Source organism: Vicugna pacos, chromosome 34, assembly GCF_048564905.1.
Source record: "Vicugna pacos chromosome 34, VicPac4, whole genome shotgun sequence".
Taxonomy (NCBI): domain Eukaryota; kingdom Metazoa; phylum Chordata; class Mammalia; order Artiodactyla; family Camelidae; genus Vicugna; species Vicugna pacos.
In genome coordinates this window covers 610,871-630,251 of record NC_133020.1, presented here as the reverse complement: position 1 = coordinate 630,251, position 19,381 = coordinate 610,871, and the positions used below count along the sequence as shown (strand labels likewise).

At 44.0% G+C, this 19,381-nt stretch overlaps 1 protein-coding gene and 2 long non-coding RNA genes across 13 annotated transcripts in view; 1 reads left to right on the top strand and 2 right to left on the bottom strand.

The window, feature by feature from the left end:
* Nucleotides 1-19,381, top strand: part of LOC140685459 (uncharacterized) — a 181,769-nt gene that overhangs the window by 131,511 nt on the left and 30,877 nt on the right. For 6 of the 11 annotated variants that reach the window (XM_072954338.1, XM_072954334.1, XM_072954337.1 and 3 more), the window contains 2 exons: nt 9,135-9,326; nt 17,185-17,440. The exons of 2 other annotated variants lie outside the window; for them this stretch is intronic. The gene's annotated coding sequence lies outside the window, so the exon portion shown is untranslated. 3 more of the 11 variants (XM_072954342.1, XM_072954335.1, XM_072954339.1) reach the window with 3 other exon arrangements.
* Nucleotides 6,806-10,086, bottom strand: LOC140691267 (uncharacterized). The gene is made up of 2 exons (XR_012066839.1): nt 8,183-10,086; nt 6,806-7,239 (listed from the first exon to the last, which is right to left on the bottom strand). It is a non-coding gene; the product is annotated as an uncharacterized lncRNA (long non-coding RNA).
* Nucleotides 13,365-17,264, bottom strand: LOC140691268 (uncharacterized). The gene is made up of 2 exons (XR_012066840.1): nt 17,159-17,264; nt 13,365-13,706 (listed from the first exon to the last, which is right to left on the bottom strand). It is a non-coding gene; the product is annotated as an uncharacterized lncRNA (long non-coding RNA).

Here is a 19,381-nt window from a genome sequence, read left to right as displayed (position 1 = left end):
GACTATTATTTGAACCCTTCCGATTAGCAGGTTTGTGAAGGATAGTCCCGTGTGTAAGGGTTTGGTAATTATGATTTCCTCCGTTTTTTAAGATGCACTCAGTTTTGAGAAACTGATATATGCCATGTCAGTATGTACTCTACAAAAGGCAAGAACATTCAAATGAAAAGTGAAAAATGGAGTCATTCAGATGCTTCAGATGTTTGGCACCTGTAGAAATTCCATCTAAATGACTAGCTCAGTTTCTTAGAAAGCATTTTTCAGAGCTGACCCCGAGAAGGCGCCTGTAATTACTTATGTACGTCCCTGCAAACGTGGGTGGGATTTAAGTTGAATTGATTCGTTAATGTGCTAAAGGTGTATGTTCTTTAAAGAATCTGGTTAATTTATTTTTAAAGCAAATAAGCATTTTATGAGGAAAGTTGCTGTTCATCTTTTCATACACTTAAATTTCGGTCACTACGTAGAAATGGGTTTTTAAAACAATCTTGGGTGTTTTAGAATTATTTTGATTATTTTTCATTTTTACCATTGTCATTTTAATGCTAATGTTTAAGTTATACTAAGCTCCATGAGAACAGTGTGATATTCGCAGGTAAACAAGGATGCCGTTTCGGAGCCTTGTTACCGACAAGTGGACTCTGGCTACACTTGAGTGTGGGGTGAGGGCAACGGGTTTGGAAAAATCTGAAAGTAAAACCACCACTCAAGAAAGATGCAGCTTTATTAGGGTCATTATCATCTTCATCATCGTCACGTTCCGTGAAACCTTTGCAGCATGTCCACATTCTCTGCGTGTACACTGTCCTTTCCAAAAAGTTGACACCTAATGGTCAGATCAAGTAAACAAGCCTCAAGCAGAAAAAAACCCACACGCAGGCCCTGATTCCCTTCTCCCTCCCCGGGTGATGGTTCCGTTGAAGCCATTCCCACGACCCAGTGCTGGCCACCAGGTGCCGGTGGTTCTGCTGGGCGCTGGCTTCATGGCCCCTCCAGACCCCCCACACCTGGAGAACCCGAGCCTGCACTTCAGTGAGACCCCAGGAGATTCTCGTGCACCTTAAAGTTTAGAGGCATGAATTTACATTATTTTAAACACTTTAGATGGTTCTCAGTCATGTCAATGATGTCTGAGCTCTCTGCACCGTCACCAACCCTTCCCTCCGCCCAGTACAAATGCAGCTACTTCTCTGTTTGCTTTTCCATTGGATCCACTGGACATTTCCTAACACGCGCACTTTAATCTCACACTTGTCACGGGCATCACCTGACCTTCCTCCCCACGGGCATTTTCTTTCTTCTACTCTCCCCAACCCTACCCCCGGCATCTCCAACTCTGCTGCTCACGCCAAGGTTCATAACTCACTCATCCTGCTCAAACCGCCAGGGAGCCTGTCAGGCTCTGGCTGCAGCCGACCTGAAAGTTGAGGATGAACGATTAGCAATGATTTTTGTAATAAGTAACAGAAAACTCACAGATGGCTTAAAATAGGCACGTGCAGTGCGTGTACAGGTGAACATGCGTATGTGTGTACATCACACACACACACATAAGTTGGGAGGGGATTCTGGGGCTGGTCAGCTGCTCAAGGATGTCATTTCTTTGGACATTGCGCCGTGGTCACGTGTTGTCTGCCTCAGATGGAGGGTTTTGCTCTTCCCCATTCTTAGAGGAAGCATCTTCTGCAGCCCGGGCTGATGGGGGCCACGAGCCAGTGTCTGCAGCATGTTTAGGCTGAGGGTTCGCCGTGCGACTTGGTCCTGCTCCCACTTCCTCTCCCCCGAGCATAGTGGACGTGTGGGCAGGGCAGGTGGTCTTCTCTTTTGAGCTAGTGTTGGTGGACTGGAGGAACCGCATCTGGTCCTCACTGCAAGGGTTTTGTATCACCTGATGTCCCAGATTTTCAGCTGAGAGCAGCATGAGGTGAGAAGTGTGTGTGGTGCAAGAGGGGGAGGGCACAGGGGCTGGTCACAGGTGGAGCTGAGACAGAGACAGAGACACAGAGACACAGAAGGAGACAGAGACAGACAGACAGAGACAGAGATGGAGACAGAGAGACACAGAAACAGAGAGAGAGAGAGAGATGGAGAGAGAGTCCCAGCTGCTCACGGACATGCTCATTTGTCCTTAGAATACTGAGGGGAAATACAACAATACAATCTTTTACAAGGTGAGGGACGGGCTCTCGGGGAACCCCAAGGGCTACTGCGTCCCCAGGGGCTTCCCCCATCCCCAGACCCAAAATGATGAGGGTGAGAACCACGCAGAGGATTGATTTCAGGGGAGGACAGATCAACTTGGGGCAACTCTCAGGGAGGGAGTGGGGGTGATGCCCAGGCCTGTGTTCTCCCTCCACCGGGCTTCCCTCGGGCCCCACTCGAGCAGGAGGAGGGACCTCAGAGGTGCTGTACATGAGCCCCCAGTGTGGACACAGAGAGAACAATGCAGAGACCTGTTGTAAGGTCAGGTGGAGACTACGACTACAAATCAATGTCCACCATGTTGCCACTGCCAGGCAGTCCTCCAGGATTTCTCTAGTGAGCACATTTCCCCACTTATCACTCAGTGGTGTCAACATTCTCTGCTCTCTACACACCTCTGACCTTCCCTCTGTCTCTTCCCTGACTCCCAGCAGATGGCCTTGCCTCCTGCTTCAGAGAGAATGACATGTTTCTGGAAAGGAACTCGCTCACCTGCAGCAAATCTGCTCACCTCACCTTTTATCTGTCCCTCTCCCACCTGGACTCTAGCTGTAGTTGTTCTTAATTTAGTGAGTTTAGTTTACATATATATACACAGTTAAAAGCACAGCACACTATAGGCTACCTTCTAGGGCTTACTTTTTTCATTTAACATAGAGTGTATGATTCATCCATTTCGTTGCATGTACCTGCAGTTCATTTGTTTCAACTGATCCTAAACATTGTGTGTGTGAAAATAACACAAGAGAAGGGTGAGCCAGGATTCAGGATGCTGGTTACTTCCTGTGAGAAGAGGCCAAGAGCAGGCTAGGGAAAGAGGACACAGTATGTCACTGTCAATAGTCCTGTTCTGATGCTGGGTGATGCGTTCACAACTGTTTCTTATAATATTAATTTTAATACATAAATACCTCTGACAGGCACCTAAGATGAGAATGTGTCATGAACCAAGACATACAATGGGTAATATTACATCATTATTGTTATGTAATCTTGTTATTAAATATATTAATCATAATCGTAAGTTATGTGTTATATATTATGTAGATGCATGAATAATATATTATGCACATAAGCACCTGCATATGTAGTATATACTATTTGCTAGTAAATAATCAGAACATAATATGCTAGTATATATACTACTATTGTGTATTATTTAATAAATAATAACATACTATATCCTGTTATATGACATGGCACGTAATCTTTAATGAAATAAAAAATACGTTACATATATAATGGTAATTAATAAAATTAAATAAAAACACCCGCAGCTCTTAATGGCGACACCACTCCAGCTGTCACTGTCTTTTCTCTTCCCTTTCACGGTCGAGGTCCTCACAGTGCTATCTGTTCCCTTTCATCTCCTTATCCTGAACCTTCCTCATGTTTCTATTGTACATTTAGAATTATGCACACTTTTATGTATTTCCCATTAGCCAGAAGAACTAGAAAGCGAAATGGATAACATGATTCAGATCCAAGTAAAAACTGGAATCCCAACAAGAACACGTGCTTCTCAGTCGATCTTGTCACCTACCGCACATGCTATTATGACTTTATATATTTAACCTGTCCTCTCAACAGGGTACTTCAAATTTGCTTAGAGTTTCAACATTCATTCTTTATCAGAAACCAAATGCTTATATTTGCAGATTTCCAAAATCTATTCTTTCCTCATAATCCTCACAGAAATTCCTCCAAAATCATGTCAGCTTTCTCAGTTACTTAGCATTATTGTCTGAATAGTGATAAATGTGGCATGGGATGGAGATAAAAGAGAAAGCTCCCACATCTGACTGAATGAGTTAAGAACAGCTTCAAGGAGGCTGCATTTTTGCTGACACAAGACAGTATACTTAAAGGCTGACAGAAGGCCTTAGGTGGAAAGTGTATAGAAAGTTAAGTGAGTATGATGTGTTCTGGGAACTACGAGCAGATTTTTATAATTGGATTTAATTTGAATTATTCTGTTAGCCTTCATTACGTGTTTTGAAAACTTGCAAAAGTGTATAAAGAAGTGTATGGTTAGAGGTGAGTCTGAAAAAGTAGCAGAAACTAGATTTAAAAAGGCTTCATATAATTTGAAAAAGAATTTAGACTTGTCAGTTCTCATTTCAATTCCTTTTCTCTGCCATGCCCCTCATGTTTAAAAACCAGCCATGTCCGTCATGTCTCATTCAAGTGACTCAAATTCTCCCTCCATCAGCAAGCCTTACCTTGTTCAATAAATATGCAATCTATTGTTCTGCTGTGTCTGACCTGTTTCGCGTAGGATAATGTCCTCTGGGTTCATCCTATTGTTGGCAAATGTCTGTGTTTTCTTCTGAATAGTATTCCGTTATTTAGCTATATGTATGCCACATTTTCTTTATCCATTTGCTTCTCAATGGACATTTAGGTTGCTTCCATATTTGGCTAATGTGAATAATGCTGCAGTGAACCTGAGAGTGCAGATATCTGTTAGGGATTCAGATTTGAGTTCCTTTGCGCATATTCCCAGAAGTGGGATTGCCAGATTATACAATAGTTCTGCTTTTAATTTTTTGAGGAATCTCCATATTATTTTCCGTAATAGGTATAACCAGTTTACATTCCCACCAACAGTGTTCAAGGGTTCCATTTCCCCCACATCCTTACAAACGGTAGTATCTTGTTTTGTTTTTTCATTTTGTTTGTTTGCTTATAATAGCCATCCTTATGAGTATGAAGTGATAGCACATTGGTTTCCTTTTTTTCCACATTGTGATTTGATTTGCATTTCCTTATTGATTAAGGATGTTGAGCACCTTTTCATATACCCGTTGGCCAGTTGTTTGTCTTTTTTGGAGAAATGTCTATTCAGTTCCTTTTCTCATTTTTTGAAATCAGATTGGTGCTTTGCTATTGAGTTTTAGGAGTTTTATATGTATTTTGGTTATTAACACACTATCAGGTATATGGTTTGCAAATATGCTTCTTTCCATTCCAGAGGTGGTTGTCCTTTCACTTTGATGATCATTTGCTTTGCTGTGGAAAGGCCTTTTAGTTCGATGGAATCAAATTTATCTATATTTTTGCTTTTTTGCTTGTGCTTTCGGTGTCATAGTAGGGAACGCATGACAAGTTTTTTTTGTTTTTTTTTGGTCAAGGAATTTTAGCCTATGTTTTCTTCTATGAGTTCTATGGTTTCTGGTCTTACATTTAAGTTTTTAATCTATTTTGAGTTCAATTTTTGTATATAGTTTAAGATAAGAGTCTACACTCATTCTTTTGTATGTGGATATCTGGTTTTCCCCAAACAAAGAGACTATTGTTTCCCCATTTGTGTATTTTTGGTGCTCCTGTCAAAGGTTAGTTGGCCTTACATGTGTAGATTTATTTTGAGCTCTCTATTCTGTTCTACTGGTCTACGTATTGGTTTTTATGCCAATTCCATACTGTTTTGATTAATACAGCTTTATGATATAGCTTAACATTAGGAAGTGTGATGCCTTAGGCTTTGTTCTCTTTCAAGAGCATATTTGGGATATTTGTGGTTCCACTTAGATTTTAGAATTGTTTTTCCATATCTGAAAAAGGCCACTGGAAGTTTAAAAGAGGTATCATTGACTCTATAGATCACTTTAGATAGTACACACATTTTAACAGTATTGTACCAATCTATAAACATGAATGTCTTTCCATTTATTTATGTCTGTTTAATTTTTGTCATCAGTGATTTACAGTTTTCAGTGTAAAAGTATTTTGCCTTCTTGGTTAAGTTTTTTCTAAATATTTTATTCTTGTTGTTGCTGTAATAAATTAGGTTGTTTTTGTAATTTCATTTTTGCATAGTTTGGTGTATAGAAACTCAACTGATTTATGAATATGGATTTTGTATCATGGAATTTTACTGAATTTGTTTATTAGTCCCAATAGGTTTGTGTGTGTGTGTGTGTGGGCGTGTGTGTGTGTGTGTGTGTGTGTGTGTAGTCAGAATCATCTGCATATAAGGTCTTGTCATTTGCAAACAGAGATAATTTTACTTATTTTCTAACTTAGAGGCCTTTTATTTTTTTCTTGCCTAATTGTTCTGGCTGTGACTTCCAGTACTATGTTGGATAGTAAAAATGGACATCCTTGCCTTATTCCAGCTCTTGGAGGCAAACCTTTCAGTTTTTCAACATTGAGCATGATGTTAGCTGTGAACTTGTCATACACAACTTTTATTTTGTTGAGGTACTTTTCTTCTATACCTAATTTGTTGAGAGTTATCATCAAAGGGTTTTTCATTTTGTTAAACACTTTTTCTGCATCTATTGAGATGATTGTATAATTTTTAGCCTTCATTTTTTTTTAATATGGCACATCAGATTGATTGATTTGCATATGTTGAACTATCCTTGAAACCCAGGGACAGATTTTACTTGATTATGGTAGACTATCTTTTTAATGTGCCATTGAATTTTGTTTGCTAGTATTTTGCTTATATAAATATATTATTAAAAGGTATTATTTAATGGTATAATATAAATCATGAATAATGATACATAAACTTAATGTAAATTATATCTGAATTCATCCCCAAAGTGTAGAAGATCAGAAAGGGGGTGGAGTAGGAAAATAAATGTACAAAACATCATTGACCACATATTTACTCAAAATACAGAGTAATGACATATAAAATACACAGAGGAAAAATCAGGAAGATATTGCCAAGAAAAGAAGATATCCTTATTCATGTCCCAGAAACAGAGGAGAAATCATGAGCGAGGCTAAGGACACTGGCCAGCAGCGTTCCAGGGTTGTGAGCAGACATCACTCTCCACATGTGGGAAAGGTGACTTGGAGGACTATCCTGAAGAAAAGAAGTTAGAACCAACCTCATTCTGTGAGCCAGAGCAAGAGAAGGCTAAAACTGTTAAGACTAATGGCCACTTACAGCTATGGCCCAGAAAAATAAGAAGACCCAATCTTACCCTTGCAACCAGGAGGCTATATCCCTAGGAGTAGGAAACGTATAAAAATGGACCAGTCTTGACTGGATCAGAAGATCTGTCTGCCATTATCTTCCTGACAAAAGAAAATTAAATCCTCTGTGGAGCAGTATGATGTTTTCCAATTCCTCTGCATGTATTTTTATAAGCAGTATCCAACATTAAATAAGAAATTATCAGGCATGCCTGGAGCCAGGCCAAAATATTAGGAAATTATGAAAAAAAAAGACAATAGAAACAGATCAAATATGTCTTATATGTTGGAGTTATCAGTCACTGACTTCAAGTGAAATATGATTACAATGCTTAGTGTATAAAATTGTTCAATTAGAAATTTGTAAAAATACAATAAGTAAAACTACAGACAATGCATAAAAGAGAATTAGTGATCTGAAAGATAAACCAATATAAAATAATTATTGAAACAAAGAAAAATAATGGAAAATATATAAGAACATAAAAGGAACATAAGTAACACATAAGCATGTAATGAAGTCACTAACGTATATGTATACTATTGAAGTAACATGCAGAGAGAGAGTGAGAGATGAGAAGGGGAGAGGTGGAGGAGAAGCAGGAGGGAGGAAGAGTGAGAGAAAAGTGGGATAGAGACAGAGCTATTATTTGAAGAAACAATATCTGAGAGTTTTCTTATCTTGGAGAAGTGGTCAAGCAAAACATTCAGAATCTCTATAAATCTCAAGGACAAAAAAATAAAAGAAAAAAACATAAATGCATCATAGATAAGCTGCTAAACTCAAAATCAAGGAGAAATTTTTGTACCCAGAGGAGGAGAAAACACATCATTTTCAAACGACAATCATAAAACTCATGGAAAAGTTTTAATCTATTTTATATACAGTAGTTACTATTTGCACATATCACACTTCTGTTCTTTAAGCCACCCAGTTTGCAGTGCTTTTTCTGGCAGCCCTAACAAAGTTGTAGAGACACTGAAAACTGTCCTGCACTGTTTGAAGTGAGCTAGACCTTGGTGCTGCAGAAATAGCTCCACTTACATGAACTAGTAAGTATGTGGGAAGAGGAGGCTGACAAGATCCAAAGTCTAGGTGTAGAGCCTCAGCTGAGAGAGGCAGTCCAGACACGTTCTTTCAGGCTCCTCCAGCTTCTCCATTTCTCATTCACTCTCACCTTCTCAGCCTCAGGACTCATCTTGGTTCTGCTTGCTTGCTTTGTTTGCTTGCTCACTTTTTTTCTCTCTCTCCCTTCCTTCTCTTCTTCTTCTCTCTCTTCCTTCCTTCTCGTTCTCCTTTTTTTTTTTTTTTTTTATCTCATTAAGCCATGGAACACACCCGCCTCCCCGGACAGTTCAGGTGAGGTTTTCCATGGCCTTTTCTGGCTTTGGCCCCTCTATGACCTCATCTGTCATATCCCCCCCCCATTTGCTATCTCGTGGAGTACGTCCACGGTTGTCTTTCCATTCTGTACACCTTCAATTCTCTGTCCCTTACACTCCACACAGATCTGGGCTTAAATGTTTCCACCTCGGAGCGTCCTCCTCTGATCATAGTACAGAGAGTTGTGAATTGCTTGCCTCCTTCTCCACTTGCACTGGGCTATGACATCAGGAAAGAAGGAAGGGGCAGGCAGGAGATGATGTTGAGAGCGAAGGAAGAAAGAAGGGTGGGAAGAAAGAGGTTTCTCTGTAGCACAGGGAACTATATTCAATATTCTGTAATAGACCCACTCTTCCTTTCTCAAATCTCAGGGGACACTAGTTTACACACATGTGTCTCCTCCCTTAGCACGCAGCCCCGCCCCCGAGGCCACGGGAGCCAATCCGCGCGCGCGCACTCTGCGGCTCCGGCCCCGCCCCAGCGCCCTCCTCAGCGGCGCCCCTCCCTCCGCCCGCCCAACGGGCAGTTCGTCAGGCGGGCAGGCGGCAGTTGGTCGAGCTGACGGCGGCTCGTCAGGTCTCTCGAGCGCTGCTAGTCCTGCTCCTTTCCACAGCGGCAGCGGCTCCAGCGGCGGCGGCGCAGTCTCTCTGGGAAGCGCGGCGCTGGCCGAGCGGCGGCCGCGGAGCTCAGTGCCCGGCGCGGCGGCGGCGGGCGCGCGCCCGAGGTGGTCCGCGGGCAGATGTGCGACGTGGGGCCGCGCTCCAGCAACCTGCTACCTCGGCGAGGGCTCCCACGGCGTCGTGTGGTGAGTGTCCGTGCCCCGGGTGCCGGCCGCGCCCGCCCGCGCACGCCCCCGCCCGGCCTCGGTGGGCGCAGCTGCGGCGTCGGCGTCGGCCCCGGCCTCGCGACCCCAACCCCGAGCCCGGCCCCGACCCTAGAGGGGCAGCCCCGCCGTCCGCGCGCCGGGGGTGTCGGGCGGGCCGGGCCGCTCCGACTGGGGCGTTCCTCGCGGCTCTTCGCGGGAGGGCCCTGTCCTGGGCGGCCCTCGCTGGGCGCGGGGAGTGGAGGAGGGGCCCGTGGGGAGGGTGGAGGCCGGGAACCTGGCACTCAGGGAACCCTAGGTTGGGAACGGGCTCTCCTCACCTCCTTGTGCTGGCCGCGCGGCCTTCCCTTGACGTCGAATTGGGAAGCCGCGAATTCCTTAAGATGCTCATGGCGGCGGCTCTGGTCTGGAAAGGGTTCCACAGCGGCATGTGTGCCCATCCCCTAAATCATCTTGTTTGCCCCCCTCGCCTGCGTTTACCGCAAACGGCTTTGGTTCAGCACCTTCCCTGCTGCCAGGGGTGCTCTCCTGCACAGGCTTTCTAAAGCGCATGAAGCGGCACCAGTGTTGGTGTGGCATGTTTCAATCTTGAAGTTTTTAAATGGATTTTGGGATGGTACTGTTGGCGTTTCAGGAAAGGTAAGTCAGCATCGCTGTCTTGATTTCTTAAGGAGTCGTTTGGAGTTGGGCCTAATTTGACTTTCCCTCCTTTTACCCCGCGTGAGTTCCAGTACTAGCATAAAGGCAGCCATACGTTTTAGCACAATGACTGTGGACTTTCCCTGTTACTGCTTTAGTGCTCAGTGTGTATGCAGCCCTGATGGAGTTCTTGCAGAACCACGTGCCCGCTCCCTTGTCTGGCTCCAGGTCCCTTAGAAGCGCTCGTGGAATGGGGGTGACGGTGTTGCTGTTTTATTAGAACGAACTACACGTCGTATTTAGTGCTGGCAGAGTTGTGGAAGTGTAGGCTCCCTTATACCTAAACTTCTCCCTGTGAGTGTGTCCTTTGTGTTAAATGAAGGAAGCAAACTATTTCTGAACACTTAGTGTCAGGTACTTTGCTAGGTACTGTTACCTCATGTTACCTGAACAGCCACCTTGCAGGGAGGGAAGGGCAGTGCTCTCTCTGTTTCAGAAGAGAGTGTTTCCAGGTGAAGCCAGTTCCTAAGGTCTCACAACTAAAGAGTCAGACTTGAGATTATAGACTCAGATCCGGTTTCTGAGGCCGGAGCCCTTTTCATTACTTCCTATTTTCCTTAATTAGTGTTATCAGTAAATTTGGAATTTTAGCATATTTTACTCTTGCAAGCAAACTTATATCAGTAACGTCATTATTTCAGAAGTAGTTGTTAAGTTTAGAAATGTATAGAAGGGAATGTTTTACCAAGTATGCTGGCTAGGTACACAGTATAGTTAAAATTCATTAACAAAATAAAAGACTTGAATGTTTTCATTCTCTTAAGGAACAGAGGGCCTCACAGTATACAGTTGTGAAAATTCACTTTAGCTCAGAGGCTTAGGAGCCATAGGAGAAATTAAATTAGGTCAGACCTAAAGGAAATAAGGTCCTAGAAGGTAACGGAGAGATGTTACTGCCCACAGCATCTCGTCTCTGTCGTAGGTCAGATTCCTGTTCATGTGTTGGTAAGTGTGCAAGTCACCAGGTCTCATGGTGAGAGGCTGGGTATTGCCCATCCCGTCCTTGGGCCCTTAGACGAATGAACGCTTTTGAGAAGAGGCAGGCACATGAATAGTTTTGAAATTTTGGGAGAATGTAGATCACAGATGCTCTCAGTGCCCGGGGAAAACTGAGATGGGGAATCAGGCTATGTGACCTTCTAGAGGTGAAGTGATGTAGTGGCGTGGAAGATGGAGCTGTTAGAGTCAGGAACAGGCTCTTGTCAGAGGAGTGGTGGACTTTTGATCATGGCAGGTATGGGATGAAGCAAAGGATAATGAGGCCTTACAGGGTAAGAGGCTGAAGAGGAATTTGGATTGGGAGAGATTCTGAGCCAGGACCTGGTGATGTGGTATGGGGAAGGTTGTTAATTCCAAGGCTTCTAGCTTAGGGGCATGGTGGTGCCATTATTAGAGGAGGAATACTGTAGGCAGAGGAAGTTTCTGAAGAAGAAATAGTGAGTTCTGGTTTGTACTTGTTAAGTTCATGATGCTGGTTTATGAGGCCCTTTAGGCTGTATCCTGGAAATAAAAGGGACATAGCATCTAGATGAAAATTTGTGTAAGTGGTAGTCTGGTGTGGATGAACATAGATTTTTATTTGAGATCATTGGTTAGGTGAATTTGCATGCATATGTCCCGTGTGTTTATCTTTTTAGTAAGTAATGCATAGCATTCATTAGATGTTCAAAGGGTTCATTATTCCAGAGAGGTTAAGAACCAGTGAGACAGAACAGAAAGACCAAAGACGGAACCTTGGCAAGCAAGTAGTTTTAAGAGGTGGGCAAACGAAGAGGAAGTTGAGGACTGGTGAGATGTGTAAGAATTGGGAAAAAAGGGGAAAATGTTATGAAAGAGAGAAGTTGAAGCTGTATGCTTCATGATCTAATTTAAAATAAATATCTGTGTTGGGTAAATTCAGCTTGAAACATTTTCTGAATGTGACTGAGAGGTCGTGAGGTCATCTCCATAGCGATCCTAATGGAAGCCTTGAGAGGGGAAAAGATGAGAAAAAAATGTGTGAGCTGAGCTGAAGGAATGCTTGACTTTAGGTGTCCATAGCGGGCAAGCTACAGAAGAGGAGGAGGTGTGGTCAGAGACCAGAGACCTGGGTGTCCACATTGTCAGCGGAGCCGGGGGACATAGTGTTCACTAGGGATCGGTACTGAGGACTGCAGAGAGCAACAGTGCAGCTGGAGGACAAGCTGTTGAATTTTCTGACTTTCAGCTCTCCTAAAAGAAACATAGTTTTAACCAAAATTTTGTTGTGCTCATATTCCTGAGGGTACAGTATCCGGTCCTGTTAATGTGTCTGTGATTCCGGCAGGCTAGTAAGAACTACAGTTTAGTCAACACTTTCTGTTACTTTTGTTTCTAAGCATATATTAATTAGTCCTGGTAACCACACTGCAGAGCTGGTTGCTTTCAGTTAAGTGGAATTTGAGACACAGCGAGGTTACTTAATTTGCCCACAGCTACCGAGCTAGGAAGTGATAGAGCACCTCTGCCTGGTACCTGAGTGATACTCAACCAAACATCAGAGTTGCGAAAACACATGCTTTCCATAGTCAAAAATATCTATTGTCTGCTTTCCGCGTGGGTTGCTTTTTTAGCCTTTTACAAAAACCTTTCATGAAAGGTCATTCCCTTAGAATTCATTGAGCACCAGTTCCCCTGCGAGGACTCAAGGGGCACCTGCCCTTCAGTAGCTTCTGCTCCAGACAGTGGGGTGCAGTTGGGCGGGAGCACAGAAGGCCCATGGGGAGTGCTGTGGGGGCAGGAGGCCGGGGTGGCGTGGGGCTGCCTGTGTCTGGCTTCTTAAACCTTGGTGCTGGGAGTTTGCCTTGAGAAGTGCACTCCAGGTAGAGCAGAATGCACATGCCAAGGCACAGAGGTCTGAGGTCGGCACATCCGGTCGGGAAAACCAGGAGTTTTCTGGGAAGGGGGGGTGTGGGTGGATACCTTGTGGAGAAGGCTGGAGTGGAGGCAGCTAGGATGGGCGGGATCGAGTTCTGAAGGACTTTGTTTTCTAAGGACCTGGGACTTGAGAGGATAGGTGAAATTCACTGAAGGATGCCCTTTTCTGCTGGTTCCTCATCAAATTTTGTGCTTCCCTCATTGTCTCTCTTTGGCTTTCTACCCACTGTACTTGTTCTCCCTTCTTTCTGCTTACTGAGGGGTACTCAGTCAGTGGGTGTGATTTGTACCCCATCTCCAGGGGCATTTCAAAATGTATGTGAGTTTAGTTTTGCGTTTTGTCGTTACATCGATTGGAGGTGTTAATGGCCTTCGGTGTGCATGTGGTGGAGGTGGACGTGCCGAATGAACAATTATCCCACGGAGTGTGCTAAAACATTCAAAATCTGTTCATCTTTATTTCTCATGGCATTCTTATGAGGCAAGTGTGACCATCATCAATTAAGTGAGGGGAAGTTGAAGCCCAGGCTGAGAGAGTGACAGGAAGCAGTTTAGGAGCAGGGACAAGCTATGGAACAGAGTAGGAGGAGCATGTCTGGCTTCACACACCAAGGTGTCTCCTGCTCGGTCAGAAAGCCAGGAGGAAGTGTCCCCTCCTGGGCGGGTGAGCTGATCATGACCATTTACACAGCATCTACTGTGGAGCAATTGGGGTCCTTTTTGAACATCATTTCCTTTAGTAAGACCCTTAGAAATGGATGAATATGACTGTAAATAAACAGAAAAACAGGACTTACTTCAGAGAATGAGTTGCTATCAGAAACTGCCAAACCATTTTCCAAAGTGGCTGTGCTATTCCTCCATCCCACCAGCAGTGTACGAGGGTTCCAGTTCCCCCACATTCTCAGCAGCATTTGATATTGTCAGTTTTTAATTTTTAAAAATTTTAGTTTTCCAATAGGAGAGTAGTGGTATCTTGTTTGCATAGTGGTTTTAATTTGAATTTCTGTAATGAGTAATGATACTGGCTTTTTTCCTGTGTATCATCTATTTACCATTTATATATTCTGTTTGGTGAAGTAAAGGTCGAACAATTGCCACATCTAAGGTAAACAGAATAAACGCACCTATTAAAAGACTCTCAGACTGGATTAGAAGGAAACCCAGCTCCACAGTGTATACAGTCAGATGCACTGAAGACTAAGAGCTTAGAAGGTTTCAGAGTAGACGATGGCAAAGACAACGAGGGAGTTACAAGTGAAAAAATGTAGGGACTTTACTATTTACATGGGAAAAAGCTGAATTTATGCCAAAATACATTAAGACCAAAAAAGAAATATTCAGTATATTAAAGAAAAGCCAAAATGCATTTGTTATAATTATCTTTGCACCAGATAGCATAACATGAGCATTTACAGAGCAAAATCCAAGGAGAAATAAGAAGAAACAGAAATACGCTAGTGAGGATAATTGACTTAACAAAAAAATCCCCTAATAGATCAATGAGAAAAGCAAATGATCCAAATCCCATGGGAGACAATCAGCACTTGTTAAAGGAGACCAAGTTCTACTTCAAATAGGGACCAAGATCTCAGAATAAAGAAGTGGGGCAAGGGGAAAGACTGGGACTTTACAGAAAAGGAAGTTCAAGGTAAATACATTTTCTTATGAACACGAGCTATTTTAAATAATCTATTTATGAAAGTGAAGTAAGAACCATTAATTCAGTGTTGGAAATTTGATATGTCTTTAAATAAAAGAAAATGACACTAGCATATTGAAAGCTTACAGATAAAACAACTTACTATTGTTTTACAAATACACAGACAAGGCTTACAGATAAAAGACGCAGTCCTGTTTTAAAGAAGATGCTCTACCAGACATACACATGGGAGCATCCTACAGGAAAAGCGAGGGTTTTTTCTTTCTCATTATATGTTTTAGTGGTTGGTCATTTGGAAAAAGAGAAAAACAAAATAATAAAACCATCTCCCTACTTCATGCTGTACGTAAGATAAATTACAAGGGATTGAATTTTATATTCTTTAAAAATTCATGGATTACTAGGACAAAACAAGAATTTTAAACAATCTACAAAACGTTGTATTCTTACTCACACCATTCATCATGATATATCTTCAATGGATATAAGATTTAAATGTAGAAAAACAAAGATATAAAATGTTGGAGGGAAATACTGATGAATTCCCCTGTAAACTTGTCAGAAGGAAGGCTTTCTAATGCTAACTCACAACACAGAAGCCATAAAAGAAAAAATGTTAAATACAGTTTTTTTCTGAAAAAGCATGCTATATAGTAAGTGAAAAAGGACAAACCACAAGTTCCAGAAAAGATCAATAAGGGGCTACTCTTCCTAACACCGAGGAAGAATCCGACTACCTAATGGATCAACATGCACAGCCCCCTAACAGCGTTTGTTTTATGTACCGATGAGGAAACATCTCTGTATTGTAAGTAGTGTCTCTTTGTGCAAACCAAGAAAAAGCAAGAATCTAAACAAATTCTAGAAGTGACTAAACCTGTCTACTCATGGTGGGGGCTGGACAGAGGGTGGCGGGGCGCCCTGTGTACCTGCTCATGGGTTTTTTATTTTGAAGCCACGGGAGTGTATTACCTGTCTACAAATGTAAAAGGAAAAAAGGAACAGCTACTTGTCTGGTCAAGAGACCCAGGCCCACAGAGACTCAGAAATCCCCCGGGACCCTCTGGTTTGGGGAAGTGGTGAGGAGTCCTGAGCCAGCCAGTGCCACTGGAGCCAAAGCACAGGGCTGTGAAGATCAGGTTTTGAACTTCACCTGGGGCCTTTTTGTCCTTGTACAGGATGGCTTTTCATTTCGCACCTGGAGCAGGAAGTCAGATGGGTTCCCTCTGCTTCTGGCTCTGGGCCACTGGTCCCCTTGGCCTCCTGGCTTTCCCCAGAAGGGCTGAGACCCAGGACAGAGGCCTCAGCTGACAAGTGGGTGTGGAAGGGACCAGAAAAGGGACAGAGTGTCAGGTGTCCGGGCAGAACAAGGGAATCCCCTTGGTGTCCCTGGGACTGTGCATTGGGTCTGGTGTCCCTGACAGTGGGGCCTTTGAGCACAGTTCGCTAGTGGGGAAGAAAAGTGGCAGGGGGCTCCAGATGAGGGGAGCCGTGTAGCAACCTGGGGCAAGGACGTAGATGCCAAAGCTGGGCCTGTCTGACAGGGAGCTCAGGAGGGACTCAGCTGCTGCTTTGGGAGGTGGTAGGAGGTGGGGGGAGGGGTACCCCAACCCCAGCTCTTGGAGCACCCCTCCTCTCCCTTCCTATTTGGGTCCCACACAGTGCCCCTCACTCCATCCTGCCCTAGCCTACCTGTGCCCCACATACACCCCGATGCTTCCCTCCCCATTGCCCAACCTCGAGCCCCCCTGCCTGCCTTGGACCATCCCCAGCACCCCCATCCTGTAGTGGCTTAGGTGCACCTGGGGCTCCACCCTGCTTCCCTGCTGGGGACTGGCCTTGGATATGTGCATCTCCTGGCAAGCTCTAGAGCCCTGACGTGCCTGAAGTAACCATAAGTTAAGGGAAAGAATATTAAGTTGAATAATAAAGAAAATTTCCATAATTTTATTCATTGAATAATGTTTTTGTTTAGATATAAAATATGTATATCTGTGTGCACATTCATGAATATATCGTGGGTATTTATGTAATAAAATTACCTATTAACATTTTATTTCTTTAAAAAATGGAAGCATTGTGGCAAAATGTTAGCATTTAAAAATCTTTCTTTTAAGAAATCAAATCTACAAATACGTGATGTTTCCTTTTCACCTTTCCTTTATCCCATTCCCTTCCTTCCATCCAAAGAGGTAACCGTTATCCTGAAGTCACTGTTGTTTTATTTTACTTTCCCAACTTTTTTTTTTTCCCGCAGTCCCTCGGCCGGGCGAGGGTGGGGCTCCGGCGAAGGGATGAGGGGCGGGTTCCCCTCCCGGTCTCAAAAAAGCTCCCCAAATGGCAGCGGCGTGGCCACCCTGCCGCTGCCTCAGGCGGCCCAGGAACCATTCAAAGCGCCCGCGCCAAGAGGTACCCGGCGCTCGCGATTGGCTGAGCCGGACCAGCGCCCCTGGGCGGGGCCGGCCCCCACGGAGCGGTCCCGCCCCGCTGGTGCGCATGCGCTTAGTCCCCGCAGGACCGCGTTCGCGTCCACCCCTGCCCGGCCGCCGTCTCCCACCTTGGCTCCCTCCTGTTTCCGCGCAGGCTTGTTGGCTCAGCGAGACAGTAAGAACTGCGGTTGGCAGTGGGCTGTGTGAACCCAAGTCGGCTGCTGTGGCGCTGGCCTGTGGAAAATGCCACCAGGCGGCGCTTAGGTTCGTAGCTCAAGTGACGGCCGTTCCCCGCCCCCCCCCCAACCCTGCGACCGTCGGGGAAGAACCCGCCCACGCAGGGAGTACCGCACTGAGAAGCTTCGGCAGGAACGAGGCCGACGGCCGGCTGTGCCGGGTGCGCCCCTGAGGTGAGTGTGGGCGGCGGCGGGGCGCGGGGCGCGGGGCGCGGGAAGGGGGGGATGCGACGGCTGCTGCCCCGGGTCCCCGCGGGGGAGAGAGCCCGCGCGGGCCTTGGCGGGGCGGGCGCCGGCCGTGTGGGCGCCGGGGGCACCCTGGAGCCCTTGTGGCTCCCCACCCCTCCCGCGGCCTGAAAATTGTGTCCCCGCCGCCCCCTAGCTGATCCCACTCGTTTATAATTTGGAAAAACTCCCATTCTCACAAGGTAGGTTCTTTTTTCCATTATAGGAAATTATAGCTTTCCTTTGACAATTTTCTTTTCTAGTAGTTTCTCGGACGTGACGAAAGGATAATTTTATTCCTTGGAAAGGCTAAGCCAACCAAATGCATACTGACATTTAGGTCCGAAGCCAAAAAGAAATCAGTTTCTTCGTAGCACCGATTATGCTGTGGACATGAAAAGCATAAAAGTAGCAAACAGAGGCACCCTTCATTACAGATCTTAAGGGTGATTAGTGGCTTGTTTGGTTAGCATAGGAGTTACAGAGAAATAGGAAAGACATCGCCTAATGTGTTCTGAAAAGTGGCTTTTCGTACAACTGTGTACTCTATCCTTCAAATTCTTTCAGGTTGCTTTTGTGGAATATAAAATTGAGTGTAAATACATGTATTTATGTGTGATACATATTTTGTAGCAAGTAAGTATGTATATGTTGGATGGAACGTGTATATATTCCATTCAATATATCATAGTAATTAATGACCATGGAGAAGATGAGTTTTCTCAAATAAAGATAGCCTAAGAATAGCTTTCTTTCTGGAATAAATAAAATAAGATTTTCATCCTCAGTATGTTTGCTTTACTTTTGAAAATATTTAACCTTATTTACACCACTAAGTGCTGATTGATTGATTGATGATTACACAGATCTTGACAGCAATGATAAAGACAGATATCAGAAAGTCTAATTGCCTTGTATTCATTCTAGGTTTGACCATTTGGGCTTTTTACAGTTTATCAGTTCCAAGGGTGTTTTCTAAAAAGTAGTAAATTGGCTTTCTGAATGATGTATTGTGCTTGAATATCCTGAGGGGGTGAAAGGAACATTTATTAACCATTTTCCCATGGCAAGAATGTTCTGTAGGCGTCGCATTGGACAAATTAGTGGAATTTCAACTTTTCTTTATCTAGTATTTTATCTCTTTCTGAGATTTGAGGGACTTTAACATGTCTTTCTTGGCTCAACAACTGACAGGTGCATAGTCCAGCCATGTTGTTTGTCCCTTTAACTATGGAATTGTTGCTGTTTAAAAGAAATTTCACACACACATGCAATTCTTCCCGAATATATCACACCAATACCTCATGTTTTTCATGATGAATAAAAATAGTATATTCCAGGACTTGTGAACAGTAAATACTGTGACGTGCTAACAAACTTCTTTAGTGAAACTGATGTCTTACTGCCCCCCACTGAAATTCCGTGTGTGCTGTGTTCTACCTCTTTAGTTTTAAACTTTGCAGTCGTTATCAATGTATGTAAAGTTCCTACACTCAGAAAAGTGCACATATTCATCCGTTTTTAGGGGTAGACATTTAGCCAGCCACTGAAAGTAACATAAAACTAACAAACACGATCATTTACCACAGGAATTTGGTTTTGTTGAATGGTGTGTGAGCATACTAGCGTAACTCCTGATGGTGCAAAGCACCGTAGGAACCAGCTTCTAACAGGGTGAACTGCTCGTGCATTATCAAAGAACAGCCAACTTGAGCTAGAATGGTCAGGGGCAGCTTTGTGACATTTCTGTGAGAGTAGAACCCAAGTGGCCACCTAGTTTGTGGGTCTATAGAGACCAAGGGGAGTTGAGAATTGTACTTAGAAACATGAGTGTGTCTTGTTCAGGAAAGTGAAACATGTGACCTAGCTCAAGGAAAGGAGCTACACAGG